Source organism: Anas acuta, chromosome 12 (genome assembly GCF_963932015.1).
Source record: "Anas acuta chromosome 12, bAnaAcu1.1, whole genome shotgun sequence".
Taxonomy (NCBI): Eukaryota; Metazoa; Chordata; class Aves; order Anseriformes; family Anatidae; genus Anas; species Anas acuta.
Genome location: NC_088990.1, coordinates 7,655,616 through 7,671,924, shown reverse-complemented (window position 1 = coordinate 7,671,924; position 16,309 = coordinate 7,655,616). Strand labels below are relative to the sequence as shown.

At 40.8% G+C, this 16,309-nt stretch overlaps 1 protein-coding gene across 1 annotated transcript in view; it reads right to left on the bottom strand.

The window, feature by feature from the left end:
• The window catches only part of AGBL1 (AGBL carboxypeptidase 1), a 445,869-nt gene that overhangs the window by 74,682 nt on the left and 354,878 nt on the right, over positions 1-16,309 (bottom strand). The window contains exon 23 of the transcript XR_011100595.1: positions 12,286-12,404. The gene's annotated coding sequence lies outside the window, so the exon portion shown is untranslated. The remainder of the gene's footprint in view (positions 1-12,285; positions 12,405-16,309) is intronic.

Here is a 16,309-nt window from a genome sequence, read left to right as displayed (position 1 = left end):
TCCCAGGACGCAGAAATCTGCACTATAAAACAACCAGAACAACTCATCACCTCTCTGTTAGTCTCAGCAAGGAAGCCAAAAGATGAGCTGGCCAGGAATCATAGGTAAAGAGCAGAAGACAAATGACAAGCATACATTTGCCCTGATACTCCACCTGCACCGCAGCTAAGGGGTCGGCCCACTGCAATCTGCAGGGTATAGCTTTTCCCTGATACTAAAAAGTGATACTCAATATTCAGTACCCTATATCTTGATGGTCTCTGTTCCAGTGTGCTAGATCTGTACAAACTTACAGCTACCGTAACATATATCAACTTCATCTTCCCTCCTACTTCTAGATATGAGCTTCTCTATCCTCCACAACTATCTCCAGAAGTTTCTCTCCCACACAGCTTTAGTATTAGACATATTTTCATCTCAAATTGACTTTCTCTTCCTTCCTTCATATGTTACTTTCCCAGGGTGAAGCATAATCAAGGAAGATGAAGAGACATCTTAACCCCAAGGCTGCCACTGCCTGCCAGGTCTTATGAATGCTTTACAGAACTTTCCAGATACACACGAAGCTTGATGTAGACTCTTTAAATTTCAAGAACATTTAATAAATTTGGAACTAGTCTGACTCAGTTGTAGCAGAGATGAATTTCTTACATTGATACAATCTCCAAAGAGCACTGCGCATCATTTAATAAATGTATTTATTAAATACATAAAAGATTTGTAAATGGAGCTCGTCTTGCTGAACCTTATTATCTTCATCCTTATTTAACATTTATTTTCTTGAGACGAGACAATATTTGTTAAATCTTGAACACGTCATTGCAAAATACGCCCATGGTTTATTCAGTCTGACTCTAAATATTAGATTTCAACATTTGCTAGACCTGGCTCCTTATTTAATCTACCAAGATCTCTAACAAGCACAAGGAAAGATTTGCTAACTCAAAAATAACTGTTATTGAATCTCCAGTGGGTTTGTAAAAATCTACATAATATTTAATAAATCTGCCCTAAGATTTAAGCAAATCTGTTTAACTTCCATTAAAATTGGAAAAGGAATTTGTTGGAGTCCTTCTCGGATTCATGCAAAACTTCATAAGTGTGTCAGATGTTACCAAAATCCTATTAAACTGTCATGTGAGCTTTCCATTTCATTTTGCATCATTGTTGATTATTAATGTATTAGTGCATAAATAGCTGCTCTATCTTCCTAGGCATCTCTACACTCCTCCTGTCCTGCTCACTCACTACTGTGAGAATTCAGCTGGTGGGAAATCATAAGTCTCTGCCAGAGCTGATCTCACTGCATTCCTGCTACGTCACCTTTTCGATTGCAGCCCATAATTTTGCAGCCCTTTGCTGGGAATGGTTAGATTGCCTTTGTCAATTTTATACATCTTCTCCAAGGAGACACATTCTTAGAAAAAGTAATCATGCTGTATCAATAGCAGAAACAATGCTTACCCACCTCTTATTATCCCAGCATCTTGCCAGGCTAAGGCAGACAGAATAAAAACATTGTACTTAGTTTTCAACCTGCATGCAGAATATTTTTATGTCTCTGTCTATCTGGTTCCAGTATTTCTGTGGCAGCAAGCCCAAATTATCCTTGGCCCAAATCCTCTGCCAACTTGTCTTGCAGATCACCCTGCACCCTGATCATAACATTTCACTTGAAAAGAAAAAAATGAAAACAATTATGTTTTGTGCGGTTCTATACACCACTTCCCCTGCCCTTTCAGAGTCCAGGAACAGGTAAAGCACAGACTGGGAACTCTGTATTTGCTCTGTATTTCCAGCCTTTTAATTTCTTGACTGTTGCCTTCAAGTCCCTTCTTTTCTATGACAATTAACAGAAATCCTCTCTTTAGGGGGTCTGCCCTTGGAGCAGGGAGCAAAAGGTAGCAGATGATATGCTAAAACTCTCAGCACCAGAAATGAAGGATCAAACCTCCTCAAGGCAAGTGAAAAGAAGCTCAGCCACCTGAATCTCATCCCCATTTGTCAATAGCATAAAATATCTCCCTGTTTTTCTTGCTTGGCTCCCTGCACGGAAGGAGATAGCAGGAATACAAGAGCGGACAGTGCTGCAGGGTGTCTGCATGAGGACTCATCACCTAATAGTTGGTAGCACTCCAGTGCAGAAGGAAGAGGCTTTCACTGAATGCTACAGAAATTTAGGGATAGGACAGCCATCAAGAGCAACTGTTCTTGGAAACATGCTGGCAGAGCTAATTCCAGTACATAATGGGCATCTTCATCTCTCCTTCCAGGATAGCAGAGCTATCAGACTTTCCCTTTAGTGCTTATCAAAATCCTCTTGCAAAAACATGATGCCAGTATATTATTTAATTTGAGTGCTTTGATATGACAATGAAGAAGACCAGACAGGCCAGACATGACAGATAACTGTTGTCAGTTCAAGCTGCTACTAAAAATAAAGGAATGGATTTATGAAAGGGTTACAGAGAAACCTTCTGCTTTCCAGCTGATCCCATGCAGAGGGCCCACATATAAAACATTTGAGTTTGAGCTCAAGTAAAATGTGTAAGTCTCTACAGATTTCTAAGTTTGCCTGTGATAATTTGCTACTGGGTTCAGGCTATTCTCATAATGATTTATTGTCTTCGACGTTCCAAGCATTATTTATTGCTACAAATAGTAGCGCCAACTATTAGAAAGAGCTGGTATAGTTGACACAAGGCGGGTGTATTTAGGGATTTTTTAAATACCATTTATAGAGTTGGAGAATTGTGAGAAATTCTCGAGGAAGGCAGAAAAGAAAAACATGGACAATGTAACTGCACATGCTCAGAAGTGGCCAGTGATTTTCTGAGTGTCTTAAAACATGCTACCACTTCTATTTTTTGAAAAAGCTGGACATTAGCAATGTGAAAATTTGGCCTCCTGCATGTGAACTGTGGTAGGTACACAGCATGGAGATATGCAATATGCATATCTACTTCTGGAAACTCAGCCTTGTGAATGAAAACAAACAAGTGAAAAAAACAACAAAAACACAAACAAACACAAACACACCGAACCAAACCAAACCAAAATACACCTCAAAATGCCCCAGAGGAGATCTCACGCTGCTTGTATTCTAAGCTGGTTATTTATCCTGAGCTGGCTGTTTTATCCTGAGAAGAAATCATGTTCCAGGCAGGAATAGTTCTGCAATCTCCATTAATACATGTCTATATATTGACCCTGATAAATATAGAAATGCTGAATAAACAGTTCTGAGATCCTTCAAGAAGAAAAACAACCCCTGATCCAGTTGTTACCAGCGCACAGGACTGGATTTAAGACACAGATATTTAAGAATCAGTCTGTAATAGTGAACAGCGAACACAATTTAAATCAATCCAGCAGTCTTGCAGGGCTGAGAAACAAATAAACAACTTCTTCACTACAGTAGTATTAGCATTTACCTTGAGGAAAGCAAACTTCATAAAATATGAGGCAGAGAATCAACAGCTAAGAGGGTAAAAAATTTTCCTGTGGTATGAAAATTATTGAAAAGATCATATTAGATACTCGCTAAAATTTATAGTATCATAATAGTAAAAGGAAAAAACACAGGCAAAAGAGCTGTCTTTGGTTCAGCTGCAGTTTTTTTTGTTTTTTTTTTTAAAGAAAGATACCAGCAGATACTTAAAGAAGAAGACACTCACTGAAAAGCAATACTTGGGCCAAAAAGAAGAAACCAGAGGAGAACAGACTTGGCCAATTCCAACGTAAATTTTATCACATGGTAGGGCAAAAAAAGACTTTCAGAAAAAACTCCCAAAAGGCAATTGAAGTAACAATTCAACCACATCAGAAACGAGAAACTCATCAGATATTTCACACTGGCAGGTCCTGATCAGGATGCAATGGGTGCTCAAGGAAGAAAAGGCTATAGCACAAAACCTGGATAAACTCCTCTATCAGAGTTTGCCAGGAAGGAGGTCAGAAGTTTAGGAGGAACAGATCTGAAGCACTCTCAATTTAAAATGTGTGTCAAACAACTTTGAGGATAATTTTTTACAAGGTGGGTGGTTAAGTTCCAGATGAAGGAATATTCAGTGTTGATAACTGTAAAGTGAGGCACATGAGGGAAATAATTTTAATGGTAAATACGCAGCAACAGGTTCCAAATTACATGGCGTCCCTTAGGAAAGAGATTTTGGAATCACTACAGATTTCTCTGAAAAAAGACAATTCAATGCTCAGCAGAGGTCAAAGGCATACAGAGCATGTCAGTAATAATCAGGAAAGAAATAGAGAACAAATGAAAAAACATCATTATAACACTACATAAATGCCCTACATCCCTACTGCTCTGGTTGTGCTTTCTAGAAAAAAAATCTGTAGAAATACAAGGGGAACAGAGAGGGCTGGCGAGCACAAGCAAACAGGCATGGAGCAGGCTCTGTACACAGAGCAATCAAAAGCCACGGGCTCATCAACTTAGAAAACAAATGAGTAAGGGGTGTACGTATGGTTATATAAAATCATAAATAGTACAGAGGAAGTGACTGCAAGCAATTATTCCCTGTTTCTCATAAGGCAGAAATAAGAGGCACCGAATACACTGATCAGGCCATAGACTTAAGCAAACAAAAGGAAGTCCTTTTCCATACACAAAGCATAATCAAACCGTAGCGCTCATTGCCCAAAGTCTAAATGGGTTCAAAAAGCAATTAGACAAATTCATGGAAGAAAAGTACATCAAGGGCTTATTAAACACAGTGAAGTGGATCCAAGCTCCAATCTGGGACTCTTTAAACTGCAGATTACTGAAAAATGGGGAGGGCTGCTGGCAGGGAATTTTCTTTCTCTGCTTTTCCTTTTTCTTATACTCATTTGTAAGCGCCCACTACTAGCCATGGACAGAGAGAATATCCTGATCTAGATTGGTCTGTGCTCTGAAACTAGACAGTTTGTAATCTGTGATCTTCCCCACTGTAGGGATTGTACAGAACCACATCCAAGAGCTGCCAGCCTTGCTTCTCTGTAGTCATTTCTTTCTTCCCCTTGCACAGGATGAGCAGTAGGGGAGGAAACCCACTGCCTCTACAGCAAACCCCCCCTCTAAGGCAGGACCAAAGCACGAAGGTAGGCAGCGGGGTGTCCCTCTGGTGCTATATTCTGTACCTACTCGGTAGATAAAACAGAAGCCATTGGTGCCTTCAGCATTCACATGAAGTCAGGGGTTGGAGAAAAATCTTCTAAAGGCTACTCTGGGATCAGCACAGGAGTTCAAGGCAGATGCTGGCAGGACAGCACCATGCTTACTAGCCCTGCCAGCACCCCAAGGGACCAAATTCTGTCAGAGCAACTCATATTGTTGCTTGGACAAAGCTGGTGTTCAAAAGCATTCTTTGTTCTGTCCACTCCCAACTGAAAAATGATTGCTAATTCTCTTTGAAGACCTTTTGAAACAGAGCTCCAAGGTCCATGTGGTGGGTCCAAAGAATGACAAATATGTAGCACAGCGGAAACCTGGAAGCACCGTACCACTCTTATCACAGTTAATCTTTGGAGCCACTTAATCATACAGGGCTTTCAGTTACTAAGGTCCTTTTTAATTTAGAGCAAGAGTGTGTGGTAATTAGCCTTAACCAGGTCATTGATCTTAGGGGAATATACTCTCCGAGAACCTACATCCATCTTGCATACTTGTGGGAGGGAAATGCTGATAAGCTTGACATCCCTGCTCACAGTATTAACAAGGCAAGTTAATATTGACCTTCTGTTAGGGCCCTTCACACCAAGCCAGCAAGGGAAATGCAAGGACATTTCTCCCATAAGCCTGCATATTCCTTTTCACCCAGTGGTATAATTGCACTGACACGAAGGGAGGGTTTTCACCTTTACCTCGATCTAAGTACATAGAAGCTCTCTGCGACCTGCCATTTGCTTCACAAATATCACCAGGCTTTACAGACAGTTTCAATACCAACTTTGCTTCCTCCCTACTTTTGCTCGTCCCTGGGGCAAAGCCCAAGCCCTGGCTCTAACGACCTGCTGCCCCATTAACAGCTGGGATGTCACTAATTGTGCCATCCAGCTTGTGCCAGTGGGCTGCAAGAGCGGAGATGCTGAGAACCAAGACAAATGGATTCATCTCAACAGCACGCGCCTTGCTGCAGGGACAGAGGGGATGGAGGCCCTGCGCAGGAACCATTTCACAGCCTAATATTTCCACGGCCTATTGCTTCAAAATGAGGGATCAAAGAAGTCAAAACCATTCAGCACCTGCTATTTCCTCACATGAGCCACTCACGGTGACCGTGCCTGCTGCCAACGGCAAGCCCCAGCCTGAGGTGAGGCAGCAGTGGTCATTCACTGCCGTGCACCAGGTCAACATTAAATCTGCAGGGGTTCTCATCGGCCTTAAATTCTCAATCATTTACTTTGAAAGGCTCTCTTCTGGCTTTTCAAGAACTTTTTTTTTTTTTTTTTTTTTTTTTTTTTCCAGCATTGGCTCTTTAGGAAACTCTTCATGGACTAATATCTCTTTCCTCTCACAGCCTTTGTGGAAGACAAAGGGGAAGCAGCCTGGACCTCTCCCCTACCCAGATTTCCCACATCATGTTGTTGTTGTTACTGCCAGGGTTTTTTTTTTCCTCTCTGGGTCTTCTGCCAAACATTTGTCTGCTTTGTCAATTTTTTTTTCCTTGGGAAAAAAAATAATAAATAAAGCCTGTTTAATCTTAGCAAATGTTGTATTTTTTTTTTTTTCACTTCAATAGCCTCAAAATTTTCCCTGGAGAGCTGTAAGCCCTTTAAATATATTTAGGTTGCCAGATTTCTTATGTTCTCTCTCCAGGAAGCCAATTTTGCTTCTAAGCTCTTGAGAAAGGGCCAGTCTCATCTTTTCTTGCACTTTGAAGCCATTGTACAACACCTTCCCTCCTTCCTCTCTTCTTTTCTCAGTCCTCTTTAGGTTTAGTACTTGTCCCTGAGGTAGCATAAAGGCCAGAAACCCTTCCCAGGCTTGTGTTAAGCTCCTTATCCACTCCAGGTCTTTCATCCTGTATCCATCAGCATGTCATTCTGGTGTTTCATGACAACCACCCCCATGTGCATTGCTTTACACTGGGCTGAAGGGACTAACCAGGACTAAATGCTTCAATGGCTGTGTGCCCTGCTGTGATTTACAGGGGAATTTTTATATTATTATTTTATTTTATTTTGTTTTATTTATTTTATTTTATTTTATTTTATTTTATTTTATTTTATTTTATTTTATTTTATTTTATTTTATTTTATTTTATTTATTTTATTATTTTGTTTTGTTTTATTTTGTTTTATTTCTGTTTTTGTTTGTTTGTTTATTGTTTTTAATTTTATCTTACTTTATTTTATTTTGTAAAATCAGCTCTTTAGGAAACTCAGTATGGCCCATTATCTCATTTTGTCCATACTAATTTTTTGAAAAACAAAGAAATTGTGGCACAGATCTTTTTTTTTTTTTTTTTTTTTTTTTTCTTCTCTCTTTTCCTACTGAATATCACCTCTGGCATGCTTGCTGGGTGTGGAAATTCCAGAGCAAAACGATCTCCTGGGATGTGCTCAGTTCCATATGACCCAAACCGCTTTTCCAGATATCTTGATTTGTTTCAGCACTGCCAGAGCATGATCAGACAAAGACACAGTGCCTAACAAGTCTCACCACGCACGTGGGGATGAACCTGGTTCAATTACAAAAGGAAAGTGGTTCCAGTGCGCAAACTGAAGGCGAGACAGCTTGTAGTGTCTGTTACCGAACCAGTAAATGAGTTGTACAATACGTGACCTCTGGGACAAACACAAGTCCCTTCTTCAGATGTTGGCAGGTTTATAAACAATGCAAAAGAAAAAGGAACAAAACAAAACAAAACAAAACAAAAAAAGCAGCTGAAGTCTTCTGTGACCTGAGGAGAAGAAAGATTTATGCTGCTGACTGACTGGCTTCACGGCGAGATTGGAGCAGAGTCAGTAGTCAGTAATGTATCTTCAGGCACAGGGGAACAGCCATGGCTACTCAATAAAAATTGCTGTTTATTTTATAATCAACAGTTCTGAAGTGAGAAACTCCCAGCTTCTCTAATTCCTGATGATAAATTATTTGTGGAATCAATGAGATTCCTTTTCACTGGACTCCTATTTAACATATATAAACCAAGCATACGTTACAGTGCTTAAATAGCACCTTTCCAGCCAGGAATTAAAAACGTTTCATACGTTACTCCATAAATATGTCAAGACAGTTATTACCCTAAGACAAGCTTCACTAAGGCTCTGTCTGTCTGGTGTCATGACAGTGCAGAGCGGATTTAATATCACGAGCACATCTGGGAGCGGGTGCCCTGACTTGTGCTCTAAGAATGCTCCTCTTGTCCACCCAGCAACCTGGGGAAGGGAAATCATCCCCTGGGCTCATTAGAAAATGGAATTTCCATCTTGTGGGGATGGACAAGTTTCTCTGGTTTAAACAAGAACCGTGATAACAAGTTAAAACATTCAAATTTTAGTTTCCTGAAATGAAATATTCTGAGTGTGTCTTTTCAGTCTTATCAGAACACTCAGCCATGATATTGTACTGCTTGCAAATCCATTCAAATAATAACTCCAATGCACTCGTGTACAGCAAAACATGAGACCTTTTGCACTCAGAATCTCAAGCCACTACTTGGTTAACCTGAAGCTCTGCAGCATGACCTTGGCCCTGAACTCTTAAAAAGCAGCTTACGAAAGAAAAAGTTCCAGGTGTAATTACTGCAGGAGCCTGGCTACCGAGAAACACAGAGCAAAACACAAATAGGATTAGCTTCCATGAAATCTTGACGATGGCTGTGTAATTTATACAGGATTCTTTGGCTTGGCGGCATCGTTCTCGCTTTCTGGGCTCCACTCTTGTTATCTCCGAGCAGGAGAAGGCCACTATTGTTCTCCTGCCAGCCCCAATAGCCTTTAGTTAGATTTAAGAGAAAGTGGCTGTGGGAAATGAAGATTAACACTCTGGGGACAGGTGAGATTATCTCGTTGAAGGTTATTATAGTTTCCATAAATCGAATATATATGTCTATGTATACACACACTAATGTCCAGCAGATCTATAGCACGAGGTATAAATGGAAAGCCTGGGGAATATTTAATCACAAGGACTTATCGTATATGTCTGGGGGAGGCGATGTGCTGTGCAAGTGGCAATGCTGAGAAGAGGACTGGCTGGAAAATGCTAGGGGAAATGCAGGCAGTGCATGTGCCTGACCCCATGTGGGGATCTGCACGTACGTGCCTGGATGGGCTTTTCAGTTCCCTCTGACGGACGAACAAAAATGAAGCTATCAGTAATTAAAAATTCCTCACCCAATTTATACACAAGGTTCTTTCCATGGTTGTTCATACGATGGCACCGGGCCAGTTAAAGCCCCAAGTCCAAATGCTGCCTTTATTGATGGATTTGCTACCACAGTGCAATTTCTGTAGCCTAAACCAATTTTTGATTGCTTTGTTTGGGACAGGATTATTGTTCTCTGTTGTGGATGGCCAAATTAATCACTCGCGTACGTAAGGCACGGTGTGCATACTAAGTCTTGGTCTTATTTCACCTGTCTCCGCGGGGACACAAACACCAGACATACAACAGCAATTATCATTAGAAACGGACCAGAACAAGAGCATTCAGAGGTGGAGCTCCGCATGGGACAATTCACACGGCCTGGCTCAGCAAACACTGTGCCACAGCTCACGTGCAAACAGCTCCAAAACCCACAGTCAGGACTTAAAAGAAAAAGAGCCATTTCCCTGAGGTCATTCTGCTTAGCTCCCCAACCCTGAGCAGCACAACCACAACCCCTCGCTGAATTGTACTGGTAACAAACAGAGTCGATGGCAGAGTAAGAGGATACACCAGGAACAGAAAATACACATCTCTCTTCTGTCACAGTAGTGAACTGTGCCTGCTTTAAATGGGAAAACCAGGTTTCTGGCCAGTTCTGCTGCTAGCCTTCAAAATACATAAAATGCAACAAGTGCTGGGTTTAGCACAGGGCTCAAGTATCTGGGTACTGAAAACACTGCAAGCTACTTTGCTTTTGATCTGGTGGTTATCACATCTGCAGATGGCCGGCTAGGTTTGTGCAGCAGCTTGCTGACAAGTATTGCTCATGCTGCATGCATTCAGTCTCTTCATTACATAGCAGCTCCAGCAAACCCTCACTGATTGTGTTCCTCTAATTTGTTGTGCAGGGAGTAGGCTGCCAGTCACCTTTTATTTGTCTGTGATCGGCTACGCATCTGCTTGGCCATATCTGTGCCTTTGGAGGAACCATCCCTCTGGCCAGCCTAGGCTGAGGAGGGAGAGGGTGAGTGAGCAGCAGGATTGGGAAGGAGCCTGGGATGGGGGATTTGCAGAAGGACTTGGATTAGGGAGGCCATAAACTCTGTGCCCTGTGCAATGTCATCAGGAACTGAGCATTTGCACTGCAGGAAGGTGGCTTTCTTCCACCCCTTGAATGCAATTCTGGCTCAGTAGCCACGTAAAACCTGCTTCTTTCTCCTACGTGCAGTTTTTAAGCACAGTGAGTGCTTGAGGATTGCACAGGGGGAAATCTGAATGATGAAGAGATGCCCACCCAAATGCAATGCATCTTCTGGGGTTCCTCCTATCCCCTGCACTGTCCTTTTGCTCTTGCCCACAATGGGCAGTTGGGTCAGTGAATCTCCCCGTGACATAAAGCAGAGGGACAGGCACGAATCACTCAATAGTCTCTGTTGGAGCAGTGCTGTCGCAGCAATCCAAATACCTGCTGGCGATGTCAAACAAGGCACTGCTCACTTTTTCAAGGAGACTTTAAATGGGCTTGTGCTTTTATTTCTGAAATAAGTGTCAGGAATAACCTGTTTGCTGTCTGGGCAGAGAAAGGGGCCTTTTTAGGGTGGTGCTCATCGTCTCAGCATGTCATTAAGGCTGCACGAAGTTTTGTACCAGGAATAATCATGAATGATCCTAGGTAATCACCTGAGTCATGGCACACAGGTCTTATCAAAGTTCTACAAAAGATACCTCTCACTTTCCTTCTTTTGGCATATTCTCTTAAAAAAAAAAAAAAAAAAGGCAGAAAAAAAAAAAAGCTTAATGTATGGCAAATAATTCAGACTTGTTTATTACAACCTCAGGAAAAGGAACAGAATGTCAGAGGTAGACACATGATAACAACTGTTTTTCACATCCTTCATCAGGAAGGCAGAATGTCCCAGGGACAGGCTGCCATCAGGATTCAGAGGTAAGCAGAAACTTTGGAAATCACATGGCAAACTTAGAAGGACAAAGGAGAGATGGGATCCAGACTGTTTTTTTCCTGACCTTGCTAGCTCAATCCCAAGAACTATGGCCCCCCATGGTGGCAAGGGTGATGTAAAAGAAATAAAGAATGACATAGAGGAATGCAATAACATGAATGTGTAGAGGCATCGATTGCAACTGAGGCTCCTTGGTTTCAGCTTTATGTCACTACCAACTGATATATGTTTCCTTCTCAGAAGGGAATATGATCTCAGTAAGACAGGAAAGGAGTAATAGGAAGTATTATTCTTCCAGTGTTACACACAGGCAGCTTAGGCAAACAACTAGCTCATACCTCTTCAGAGAGTCTGCAATAGAAATTGGCCTTAAATCTGCATCTCCTGGGGACTAGTGCAACATTTAGGCCGCAAAATCAGCTTCTTTCCCTATGGACTGGCTTTTTTTTTTTTTTTTTCCCTCTATAAATGCTCAACCAGTGCTTAGTTGTTCTGCAGAAGGGACCCAGCCACCTCACAGGACCAGCTTTTCTCATGAGACTCTCAGTGCTGCTCACTTGGAAATGTCCTCACCAGGCTGGAAAGTCAGGGGGAGCTCTTGAAAAAACCTGGCATTTAATCACTCATGTTTCATCTTCTGTTTCACCTAAGCAGAAACTTTCCACAGAAACCGCACAAGTCAGCCACACTTCATTTAACCATGACTTCTAATATCAGTCACACAGGACAAACCAAAATGCCAGTGTTTCCTAGCCTCCATTCAGCAGCTTAGTCAGATGGCTCATATCTCCTCCCTCCATGCCAAGGAGCAGATTTGTTCTCATCCGTTCTGCCCATCTCTCCTGCCACACTTTTTTCCACCTTTGCATTTCCCTTAGATGAGAAAAGCAGTGCAGGGACAGGGCATGCTTTACCTTCTAGTTCAAGTGAGACAGGGGTTGTCTTAAATCTGAGCTGTTTCCCATGGCCCAAGTGAATTTAGAACAGGGTCACCCATCATCTTACCTGCTCACCATTCTCTGAAACCGGAGATCTAAGTGGTCTTTGGGGCGGATTCAAATTCGTACAGCTGCTACTGGCTCCTGTTTTTCCTGTCTCTCTCATTTGCAAACCGTGTTTTGAGGCTGTGGAAAGAGGCATGAAGCAATATATTAGACATCTGTCATCTGTACACTTTTTCTTGCGATTGCTGATCACTTTGAGCATGCTAATGCAGTGCACAGGATAGAAAGTGAGAAATGTCACTGATAGTGAACCTGAGAAAGTACAGATAAACATCTAGCTGGCTGGACATCACTCCGAATCCTATCTGAATCTGAAGTTCTAGCACCTATGAAAATATGCTGGAAAGCTTTCAGAGATAGACTCCCTCATGAGCAGAGGTGCATGAATAAGTGATTTTTTGCTTTGCTTGCAGTTCTGCAAGATCGGAAAAGAGATTTAGAACAGGCTAATCCAAAGTATATATTTTAAAAACATTTTCAATAAACAAAAGGTAAACTTGTAAATTGCCATGCTTCAAATGAAGGATTTTCAGTGAACTAAAAAGGAAGTTTCTTTCAACTTTTTTTTTTCTTCAGTAAAACTGTATATATCCCCAAATAATTGCTTTTATCTCAGAATTTTCATTTTCTTAAGCTAAAATGATGAAATGAATTGACGTACATTCATAAAACTTCTGAACTAAATTGACCAAATTGTATTTACTATTCAAGAAACAAACCAAAACCACTTTCCTACAAGAAATTCAACCCAATCACAAAAGAATTAAAAAAGTCCGATGCCTTTTCAGCTTTACCATTTTACTCAGATTGCCATTAAAATAACTAAGTTGAATGATTTGCCAAAACTGGCTCTAGTTTAGTTTGGCACATAAATAACTTCCTTGAATTTGTCTTTATTTTACCTGAACGCTGCTGTTAGCTTTTACAAAGTGGAGAGCATATTGTCTTTCCTATTTAACGGAGTTTTAAAAGAATTTGAAACAGCCCCTTAAAGCAGAACAAAGCAATTAACAGGGCGACTTCAAAGACAAATTGTTAATAGGACCTGACCACTTAAGATCTCTTAATACTGTGTCTGCCTGCTAAATATTGTATTGGTAGATCTAATCAGGGCTGGCAGTAAATAAAATGTCTGTGACATCAACAGTTCTGCCTGAACACTCAACATGGAAAAAGCAAGGCTCTTTATCATCAGCGTGGAGTCATTGGTATCTTGGGGGCACGAGAAGCTTGCACGAGCCTCCATAAGGTAAGTGCTTTATTCAGGTCTCTGGCTAATATTCTCAACACTTTTGAGTTTGCAGATCTGCGTTGAAAATCACACGCTGACATGCTCTGTGCTATTATAAGGGCAGGATATCGACTGTATAGGTCTAAGCGGAAAACACCATGGAAACACCTTTGCCTTGGCATTTTTGCACTCTGCATGCAGAAGGGGTATGGGAGGAGCAGCAGTAATCAACACTTGCAGTTTAGATTAACCAACCCCCCCTCTATCCCCTTTTTTTTCAATTGGAAAATAATCTTGCTTCTGAAATTCTGTTAAATTGTTGGGGTCAAAGAAAAAAAAATCAGGGAGGATATCATATCCTTTTCTAGCCAGTGCATTTTGGAATACATCTGGGGCAAATACTGCTGTAGGATCAGCACAGGCAATAAATAAATAAATAAATAAATAAATAAATAAATAAATAAATGAGAAAGGAGAGAAAAAAGAGAAAACAATAACAGTAACAACAACAAACTCTGGATCAGCAAAACTTAAAGAAATAAGCCCAACTGAAAGCAGAAACTTGTCAACATTACAAAAACCTCAGTGCTCCCAGCCTTCGATCACAATACGCAGGTAGTTTAAGGACACTGCCAGTTTAATGACATCAATGCCTTGCCTATTGATGCAACCAAGATTGCAGCTTGGTCCAAAAATACCCCAAATCTCAGCACATACACTTGGTCGTGCTCTCCTTTAGCTTCCAGGGCACCCATCAGCAGAAGAAAACTGGAACGAGCACCCTGCAGCGTGAGGCACGTAAAGCATGTCTATATGGCAGGAGATGAGATGTTTATGGATTCACAGCTGATCAGGAGGAGCTCTGCTAAGCAGAGAAGAGGACAGGACCATTTGCCCAGCTTTCAGGCATGCCCCTTCTGCCCTGAGGCTCCATTTGAGAGCTGCTGGGCTTCTACAGCCTGCTAGCCCTGTGCATGCTGCCCTGCCTTTCCAGCACATCACATCACCATCACCTTTACCTTGTGAAGTACTGGCAAAGAAAAAACAAACAAACAAACAAACAAAAAACAACATAAAGATGTGGTGAAGAGCTAGCTGGGGTTGAAATCATCTGCTGAACTCAGCCTGCTTCTGGGGAAAGAGCACACCCGTTCACTTTACAATCCAGTCACCCAGTACATGGAAAGAGTTGTCTTGACTGTCAGCAGTGTCAGGACCACTCTGAGAATTACATTTGCTTTGCTCAAAGGATATTGTAATTTATTGAAAAAGAATTAGGAGCTTGAGGTCAGAGATCCCGTAGTTTCCTCAGAGACTGAAGGAGAGAGACTGGCAAAGGATAAGCAGAAATGGTCTCTACTCAAATACATTTTCTTGTCTTTTTTTTTTTTTCTTTCCTTTTTTTTTTTTTTTTTCACTCGGTACCTGTTAATTAGGATAAAAGTGGGAAACACTATCTAACAAGGTTCCTGGGAGCAAACTGGAAAAAGCATTAATGAATTCAGCATTACAAGATGGTTTCTAAGCAACAGAACATTTCAGCTGAATATTAACCCTAGTCACAAGGAGAGAAAAAATGGTCTCAAGAATAACCTAAATGTCAGTGAATTAAGACAGTGTCTGTTCTGTGCAAATTGCTATTGGACATCTTAAGGCAAGCATGGTTTGGGTAATGGTTGAACAAACTGGTGGCTGACGGCTTAATTTCCAGGCTTTTTTTGAATTAACTATCTGGTTTAGTATTAATCATGTTTGTTTGCAACACAGCATCTTATAAGATGAGGTAAATTGTCATAGAAAGACATAAATCCCGTAACATTAAATTTTATAAAAATATACTCTCAGGTATTTCCATCTCTGAGTATAGATTAGCCACAGTGTGTCTTCAGGTAGGAAAGATGAATGTTGCAGAGTTGGAGATTTGAAGAGATTAGAGTAAATAGATAAGGATTATATAGCTACTTGGCTAGCTACTGGTAGTTTGATGGGTCCAAAATATTGCTCAATACAAAAAGTGAGATCACATAACTGAAAATGGGTTATCATAACTGACAACTGAGTAATCGAGAAACTGACCGAGAGGAAGAAATTCATTAAACCATGGAAATTTCATTTTCAATTATATTACCACATTCTCAGACAAAAAAATCACAAGTCCACCTCTTCTCTTCTGCGCCTAATCAGGGTTTAGTCTGTTAAAGGCATATGAAGGACACAGCCTTTCATCCCTGAAACTATGACTCTTACTCTTTGAGTATGTAATGAAGTTTTTGAAGATGTACAAGTAAATCAATTAATTTGTTTATGAAGAAAAATTAATCACCAACTCAGTCCCTTCAAAGAAAAGTAGCATCTGAGGCAAATTATTCTTTGTCCCAAATGGTTTGAAAGGACTGCAAATATGCGTTCATGTAAATTGAGAACTTGCAGTGTGGTTATATTTAAATAAATTAGGCTGATGGTTGTATCCAAGTCTGTGTAATTGTCCTGGGGTTACCAACTTTCCTCTAGTACACCATTGAGGGAAAATACAGTGTCAAGAAAACAGAGATACTGTGAATGTTGGGACAGGCAGACTAGTATGCTTCAGCAGCTCTGCCAAGGCAAATCAGGTAGAAAGTCCCAGTTTTTGGTGTTTTCCAGCTGGTATTTTAGAGCAGTGGCTCACAACCTGCAAACTCTTTGGATTAGCTATGACCATGAAAGATGACCAAATAATGCAAGTTCTTACAATAAAATGTGTAAAAAGATGTCCTTAATTTTAGTTGTAAATTTGTAGACTTACAGTGACTGA